Below are 8787 nucleotides of genomic sequence, written 5' to 3'. Positions count from 1 at the left end.
GCCCCCACCCGCGCCCGGGACGCCGGCCCAGCGGGGAAGGCGCCCGGCTCCGGCCGCCGCTGGGAATAAAACGGTCGCGTCGCCTCGACTCTGGGGCCGGGCCGGCGCGAGTCTCCGCTCCTCCGCGGTCCACCGCCCACGGCGGTCTCGTGTCCGCCCCCCGCACGACTGTGCTACGCACTTCACGCCCATCTCTCGGCTCCAGCGCTTCCGCAGACCCCCCCTCACGTGGCCGCCGCCTCCCGGCCAGGCACTCCCCCCGCGACAGGGGCTGCGGACCCTGGCGCCCTCCGGGACCCTGCGCCTGCTCCCACCCGGTGGGACTTCACCCCTGTCAGACCACCCAGCCCACGCTCCAACCGGGCTGGGGGGGGGGTGGCCACAAGCTGTCAGAAGCCTAGTTTTCCACATGACGAGGCTCACCCTCACCCTTAAACATCCCCACTCACCCTTCAGCTTAGCTTCGGGCTGAATCAGTATTTAAAACAGGAGGGGCGGGGTGTAACGTCTTGATTTTCTCCCTAATTAGCAAAAAAATAAAAATAAAAAAAATTAAGACGCAGCTCCGTCCGTCCACGTCGTCCCACCAAATGTAAGACTTACAAAATAGAAATGCCCACCACACACCTGCTACGCCACCAGCCCTCTNGGAGCGAGACCGTCCGGTCCCCTAAAGTGCGAGGGCGGGAGTGGGGCGAGCGCCCCCTCGCCCCGCCCAGGAGCGCCGTCCCCCGGTCCCCCAGGCCCAGGACGATCCAAGACAGCCTCCTACCCTCCGGGCGAAAAGAAGGAGGTAGCCACCGGCCTGAGTGCCGGGGCGGGGGAGGGGGGTGTTTTTCCCCTTCAGAACCCAGACGACGCGTCCTCCATAAGTACCCTCCCTCTCGCCGCCCGATTTCTAGTTGACAGCAAAGGTGGGGTAGGTGGAAGAAACCTGCGAGTGCTCTCCAGACTCGGGATGTTGGTCTCCGCGGAGCGAAGAGGTGGGATCTCGAAATGGAAACAGTCTCCCCCTCCCTCCCCTCCCTCCTCCTCCTCCTCCTCCTCTTCTGTTTACCTCAAGTTTGAATTTTATCTGCGCAACATTAGCTGGAATGCGGACATTGAAAACACACACACACTCTCTCTCTCTCTCTCAACCCAGCTGTGGCTCCGGAGGAGCCATGTGGCATCAAGCCACCTCAAAGGGGAAAAAAGTGCTCTTAGCAACACAAACATGGCGAAATCGCCTCGGCATTCCCGGCCAGCGCCACAACCCCTACCTTCCCTCGCCCAGCGGCCGAACATCCCGGCCGTGACCCCGCGGCCCCTTCCGGGGGGAGGCCAGGGGCCCCGGGGAGTCCGAGGGTGGGACCGCCGGGCGTGCGAAAGAGGAAATAACAGTCCACAGTGGAAATGTTTCTGCTGGACCATCCGACCCGTCCGCCTCGCCAGGAGCGAGGGGGCCGCCCCGGTCACCTCGAGACGGCTAAACGGGGAACAAAATTCCCACCCCAAAGTCCCGCTGGCCCGGCTCTCCCCACCCTCCACAACTTACCTTGGGGCGCAACGCACGCTGCCGCTAGAATCCCTTTCTCTCTCCTCCCTTCCAGAGCCAGACGCGAGGAGGAAAATGATGCGCATGTATATTTGTAGAGCATATTCTTCTAGAATTTCCCTTTGATCGTCACGAGGAGCGATGGAGGCTCCGGAGACAGGTGCGGTGGTGGCCGAGGCTGCCGGCTGAAAGTTGTTCTCTCCGCGGTGGGCGGCGGGGTCCCCCGGGCCGGGGCTGAGGACCCCGTCCCCCTGNGGCGTAGTTTCTCTTCCTCCCACCTCTTCTCACTCACTTGTTTTCGTAGCCGTGGGCTCCCCTAATGCTTTCCTCTCCACAATGTTGTTTCATTATATCATGTCCATCATGTGACACCGGAGAGGCCTCTCTATGGAAACTTAAAGGGGCTCCCACGTGACTGCAGCAGCAACAACAGCAGCAGCGGCTGGAGTGGCCGNAGGCCGCAGCGTTGCTACCACCACCCACCGGGAGCCCCTCGCAGCATCCCGAAGGGGCTTCTGGCGCTGCAGAAGCCCAGATAAGGGAGCCACAGCATCCGGGAGCTGTGGCGTCTGTGCGTGCGTGTAGCCTTTGCTGTTACATAGGAAACCGAACAGAAGGAGCGTCCTTAAATCCTTCCCTACAGTCGCCAAACCCACGCTCCGCTAACATGACATTTCGTGGCTCCTACTTTATTCTCCCCAAGAGCAATGAGTTTTCTATCGGGTCTGATTAATTTTGCACAAAGTCGAAAAGAAAAACCGGATTCGTGTCTCTGCGAGTTCAGTCAGCTCTCGGGTAGAAAAGAAATGACAAAACAATAATAACAGAAATAGAATCGGGCGTTTGATACATAATTACCATCACCACCAGCTTTAAAGCTTTCTGGAATTACATTCCTCCGGTAACTGTTGATGATGCTCGCAGGAGGCTAAATGCAATGCAGTTTTTCTCTTCCGCAGCTATATTAGGGCTTTGTTGCTGACAACGGTAAAAACTTGTTTGTGTCAGGAAGTGAGGTACGTAGATGTGACCTGGAAGGTACAAACAAAACCAAAGTGGCAGTTTTTGCATTAGTTTTCTGACCACATTGTTTCAAATGGTGAGAAGCAGCTGTTTGCTGTAAAATGCTAGTAGCGTGTGTTTTGGTAGGAAATAAAATCATCAGAAAAACATGTTTCCCTTAATCATACTGTACATGCTAGACACTAGAAAGTATATATATATATCATACACACATAATGTGTGTGTGTGTGTGTGCACGTATGTATGTCTACGTGAGTACAGAAAGAAAAAGAGCAGGTGCATTTTTAGGATAGTTTCAGCCAATAATTTTGTCATCATTTCCAGTGCATTTAACTGAAACATTTAACACTCTGACTTATTCAAATCCAGTGTTGTGTGGAAACTGTAACATCAGTTTTGAGTGCCCTCAGGATTACTGAATCACAACCCCTTTATGCGCTTAATGCCTTAAATCCCAAATCTCTGCCTTAAAGTTTTTGTGGACCATGGAGATCTTATGCAGTAAATCTAACCTAAACAGCTACTTCTATGCTTTGGTTCATGCTGTTCCATTTATAAGGAAAACTCCCTGTTTGTACTGACGGAATTATGAAAAACTTCTCAGGTAACTAAGCGGTTGGATGGAAGATGGTCTATTCCTTTGGCTTTGCCTGGACTCTATCTCTTTCCACCTCATCAGTTAACCTCATCAGCCATGATGAATGATCTCCACTACATCCCTTCTAATGCCTTAATATGTCCCCCTAATTTTTACCTTCCTATGGAATGCCTAATTCTTCCATCGAAAGGGATCGAAAGGCCCTTTTGTGCCCTTGTCTCCCAATTCAGCCCCCATGCTGCCTGGGTACTCAGCTCAGGCCTCCCTCCCGGGCCTCCCTCCCCTGCANCAGCCCCGTCTCCCTTCTCCCCAACTCTCCCTCCTTACCTCTCTTTGACCTCCTTTATTCTCCTTCACAGCATGGCCCTTGACTTCTCGGCCTCTTCTTTCCCTGCAATGTGCTGCCCCTACTTGGGGTCTCCTTCGCACCCTTCTCTCTGGTCCCATCCCTTCTGACGCCAAACCCCAGCACTCCTCAACGGCTCGGCCTTGTCGGCTTTAGCCTCATTTTGCTCCCCCATGCCCCTGGGTTGGGAAACAAGTGTGAGCTGCAAAGTGGGGGCAAGAATCCCCCTCGGCGGTGGCCCCAGCCTCGCCCCCCTCCGCCCCTCCCGAGTCCCGGTTGTGGCGCTTCCTGGGCGGATGGTTGGGACTTGCTGCAGCAGCTGCGGTTCTGCTGTGTCATGCAAGAAGGAGGCGGCGGCGGCGGCCGGAGCTGGAGGGGGAGGAGGGGAGGAACCTGATCTCTCCGGTAGCGGAGGGCTGGAGGCAAACACCGAGCTCCCCCAGAGCCGCCCGGGAGCAGGGAGGGCACCGCTACCCGAGGGGCCCNCACCCGGCCAAACTGAAGGAGCCCAGTGTCCAGTCGAAAGGGACCCAGGCCATAATAAGGATGACCAGCCAAACGCAGCAGTAATTACCATTCTAATAACGCCCCGCAGTTGACCCAGGCTACAAAGAGGAGTTGTGCATCCCGAACCCAGGACAGAGCTAGAGCAATGATTCAGGGTTTGAAAACCATCGTCTCATCAAGGCTTGGCGCTTTAGGGTGCAGCAGAGTAGCAGAAGTCAGCATACACCATATACCTTTAGCCCAGCTGCGCTTTAAGGGTTGTCTTGTTTAAAACTAAGGAAGGGGATGGAAACCTGCCCAGCCTCACTTTAGCCACCAAAATAATGCTCTTGGCCAGTGGCCTCGGACAAACAGCCTCTGGTGCAATTAAACAATCAATAGGAAAAATAGCTTCATTCCCCCTCACCACCCTCCTTCCCCAAGCTCCTTCCACCAGGATAATGTATTCTGCATAAAATAGGGAAAGAAACCTATGTGTTATATTTCCTCCCATCCCACCTTCCCCCTCTCCAGCCTCTGTCCCGCACAAACTGCCCACCCCACTATTTACCCCACTTTCAGACTGTGATTGATGTTGCATGAGGGGATTGCCCTAAACTCTCAACGATTTCCCCCACAACAGGAGATTCAGAAACAGAACTGAGAGCAGTGAATGTGGGGGAAAGGCTGGGGCACCCAGAAACATCTTTTACCTGATAGATTTCTCAGGACAACTTTTTTTTTTTCCAATTCTTTTCCATTTTGCTTCTGGAAATTTCAAAGCACTTTCTGAGATACCATTTTTTTTTAATGTCAGTCATACATTTAGAAGTAAGGGGTTGGCGGGATTAACTGAAAGGCTAATGACGGTCTCAAAAGCACATGCTGTTGCTAGGGAACTCAGCTCATCCTGCTCCGAACCCCTAGCATGTTCAGTGAAAATCAAACTTCACAGGGTGTTATTAAAATGAGTGGCATTCGGTTAAAGGCGTTCTTCCTTGCGTTGTAGCATCCTGGATTATGATCGATTGCCTCACACCCACATATCTTGTTTTCCTAATTTGATTTCTGTATTTGCGTCACTGCCAGGGACACGCAGACTAGACCAGTCAGGTTCACTTCCTGTTTCTCAGAACTGGTTTATATTTGGTCTCCGTGCACTAGCTGGTAAAACATTATCAAACTGATCCTCTTGGAAAGAAATCTCTGCTTTCCGTGAAAACAAATTATCCTAATTAAATTCTAATTCCCATGGAAAACGTCATCATTTGAGGAATAAATTAGACTGCCAGTTACCATTTCAGAAAACCATTCTTGAAATGTAAATCCTCTGTAAACCCAGAATCCTCATTCCTCAGCATTTAGAACTAAAACAAACTCAAGTAGAGAGTAGATTTAAGGATGATATTTCTAAAATGAAGCTCAAAAAATACACATTGAAGCTGGGGAAACCATTTAGACTAAATAAGGCACGAAATTGAATGGAATCCAGGCCCCGGGAGCACAAATAAGGTTGGGTTAGCATTGGGGCGCTCAGAGGACAGAGTGTGATCACAGGGCTACCCTGCAAACAGGAACCCATTACTTTCTGCACTAATTGTCTCTTTTACCAATTCCCCCTGGACAAGATGGCTTTGCTTTCTCTTTTAAGGTCCTTCCTTTTTATGACAAGAATACTACAAAGGCAGTATCATAAAAATAAGCACTATGTAAATAGGGGGGTTCTGATGTAGATGATTTGTTCAGATGGAAAATAAAGAGGTGTGTGGAGGAAACCTCAGTCAACTGGAAGTCAGGAAATTTGCCCCTACCTCTCCTTTAGACTGGATGACCTTGGGCAAGCCACTATAGGTCTCACATCGGTTTCCTCACAGAAGCTTAATGAAAGTGCTAGACTAAAGATCTCTAAGCTTCCTTCCATTTATAACGTTCTGTGATTATATTATGTACTGAAGTCAGTACATAAAAATTTCAATTTTAGCTGGATTTTGCAATGTTAAATTTTAGCACTGGAACTTGAATGCCCATCCACAGAGTCCTTGGGGGAAATGACAATGGAATGTGATTTGCTGTTGATACCTAATTTTTTAGTGTCAGTTGCCGGACAACCAAAATAAAATCAACCTTATTCCCGATGTACTTCCTCTCTGCTTCCTTGGTGGTGTTGTAGAAGCAACAGGATAAGAGGTAGAAAGGATATAAAAGGGTATGGAAAGACCTTTTGGTCATTCGAGATTTAGTTAACCCAAGTACTCTGATGAACAAAACCGTGGAATGATGAGGAAGAGCTAAACAAAAAATAATCAACTGAATCCTCATGGTGCTAATAATCTATTTGTCTATATTTTCATTAATGACAGGAAAAACTACACCTAGTCCAGGTTTTCAAATTTTTCAGATCGAAGATGTTAAGAAGTAGCATGAAGAAGGGTGAGATTTGTGCCACAGACAAAAGACCTGACTGTGAAACGTAACTCTGCCACTTTAATTCATTCGTTATTGCATGCCTGCCATGTGCCAGGTACTGTGTGCCTGCTGTGTGTCAGGTACTGTGCTAAGCACTGGGAATACAAAGATGAATAGCACAACCTGTTCTGAAGGACTTACAGCATAACAAGGAGACAGATGAGGACATGGTTGATCACACAACCGTGAGATAACATCAACAGGGAGCTTATTAGAGAGGTACCTAACCCTGAGAACTTACCAGAGAAGATGAGTTTGGAAGGATAAATAGAAGCATGCCAGACAAGTGGGCAAGTTAAAAAGAAATGTATTCCAGGCAAAGAAAGTACTATGCATGAAGTCCTGGTAAAAGTTGTGTCCAGAGCTGAAGGTGAAAGGCAGTGCCCAGCAAGTAGTAGATTATCAGTAAATGCACATTATGAATGTTTGGCAGAAGTCCTAAAGCCCTACCCAGAAAGATCAGCAAGGTCTTGTATTGGGAAAGGTCTTCTCTTGTCTTGCTGAGAGATTTCAACTTATCCTAAGGCCCATGGAGAGCCACCAATAAATTTTAAGGAACACAATTAGGGGATCAAATTGTTCATTTTAGAAATTCTCCAGTTTGGAGAATTTATTGGTGTGATTAACGCTGTGAGCAGGGAGACTAGTTAGGCAGTTGTTTTAGTATTAAAGGAAAGAAATGATGAACGTCCAAATATAGGCAGCAAAAATGGAAATGGAGAGAAGGGAAAGATTTGAAGAATATCAAAGACATAGAACCAACTGAATTTTATTATTTATTATATATAAAAGAATAGGAGATTTATGGCATAAGTAAATGGGAGGATCATGGTACCATTTGCTAAGATGGGAACTTCGGGAAGAACAGTAAGTTGAGGAGAGAAGGTAAGTAGTTTGATTTTAAACACGTTGAGTTTGAAATGTCCACAAGATATCAAAGCGAAGCTGTCTCTATGTAATTGAACAGGAGAGTCTAGAACTCAGGAGAGAGAGCTACACTGGGGACATCAGAATAAGTGACAGCTCATGGAAGTAGATGAAATCCCCCAAAGAAAATGTACAGAGTAAGAAGAGAAGACCCCTAAGAAAATGCAGCATTTCAAAGGTGAGGCAAAGAAAAAGTACAGAAACAAAGATACAGGAGAAGAACATCCATAAAGGTTAGAAGGACCAGAAACACATCATTTCAGAGGAGGCAAGAGAGGAAATGTCAACAGTATTAAACACTAGAGAAAGGTCAAGAAAAACGAGGACTTAGATTTGGGAACAAGGAAATCATTGTGTTTGGCAAGAAGGAATTTATCGGGATAGAGGGGGATAGGAGCAGATTGCATCGGATTGAGGAGTGGATGGGCGGAGAGGAAATAGGTAGAAGTGATTGTGTGGGATAGATAGGAAGGACGCCAGGGCAAGGAGAGAAGGAAAATAAAGGCATTGGGAAAAGAGTGAAATCATGGTCTCTGAGGTGAAGGCTACATAAGGAAATAGGGAGATAATACAGTAATACTCAATTCTTCGTTCTTGCAGCCTTGTCCTCCAAACTAAATGTCATCACCGTGTACCAGTTCCTCAAGCCAAAAGAACATGTAGCTACTCGTGGTTCTTATCTTTTCCTTAGTTCTCATATCCAGTCCATGAAGAACTCGGGTCAACCCTACCTCCAAAACATTTCCAAAATTGGTCTCATTCTCTCTCCACTGCCACCACCTGTCAAGTGTCTTCTTCTGGTCTCGTTCAATAGCATTCTAATTGGTTTTCCTGCTTCTACCCTTATCCCTTTTCCTCACAGCCAAAGTGACATAAATCATGTCATATCACTTCTCGTCTTAGAATCCTTCCATGTCTTCTAATTGCACTTGGAAGAGAGTCCATACTTCTTGGCTGGCCTGCAAAGCCTTAGGCGGCATCCCAGACCACCTCTTCAATCTCCTCTCCCACCACTCTCCCCCGACTTCGATCACAATGGCCTTTTCTCTACCCTTTTCCCTAGAACACTCTTTCAGTCATTCCAATCTGTTTAAATATCACCTCCTCAAAGAGGCCCTTCCTGACCACCCTGATGAAAGAAACTATCCGTCTCTGTCCACCTTCCCAATCGTTTTATGTATTTTTTTTCATAGGAGCAAAACTTTATTACTACTGGGGTTTTTGTTTGTTTCTTTGTTTTCGCTTATAGCTGATAACCCCTTTGAAACGTAATGCCCATGGAAACTCCTGGCATATCATAGGCACTCAAAAATGTTCATTGGATGTTTATAGAAAGAAAAAGAGAGGATCTAATAATTATAATAATTATTAGAAATTAAAGGCATAAAGGATCAGAGCCTCGAG

General features: G+C 48.0%; 1 long non-coding RNA gene across 2 annotated transcripts in view; it reads right to left on the bottom strand.

Moving 5' to 3' along the window:
• Window positions 1-1750, bottom strand: part of LOC144237099 (uncharacterized) — a 165552-nt gene extending 163802 nt beyond the window's left edge. For both annotated transcript variants that reach the window (XR_013336752.1, XR_013336753.1), the window contains exons 1-2: window positions 1538-1750; window positions 450-521 (exon numbers count right to left, since the gene is read on the bottom strand). This is a non-coding gene — a long non-coding RNA (uncharacterized LOC144237099). The remainder of the gene's footprint in view (window positions 1-449; window positions 522-1537) is intronic.
• Between the last annotated feature and the right edge of the window lie 7037 nt (window positions 1751-8787).

The sequence above is a fragment of the Crocuta crocuta genome, unplaced genomic scaffold, assembly GCF_008692635.1.
Source record: "Crocuta crocuta isolate KB4526 unplaced genomic scaffold, BGI_CrCroc_1.0 scaffold266, whole genome shotgun sequence".
Lineage (NCBI taxonomy): Eukaryota > Metazoa > Chordata > Mammalia > Carnivora > Hyaenidae > Crocuta > Crocuta crocuta.
Note: the sequence above shows the minus strand (reverse complement) of the source record. Positions and strands in the feature narration are given on the sequence as shown.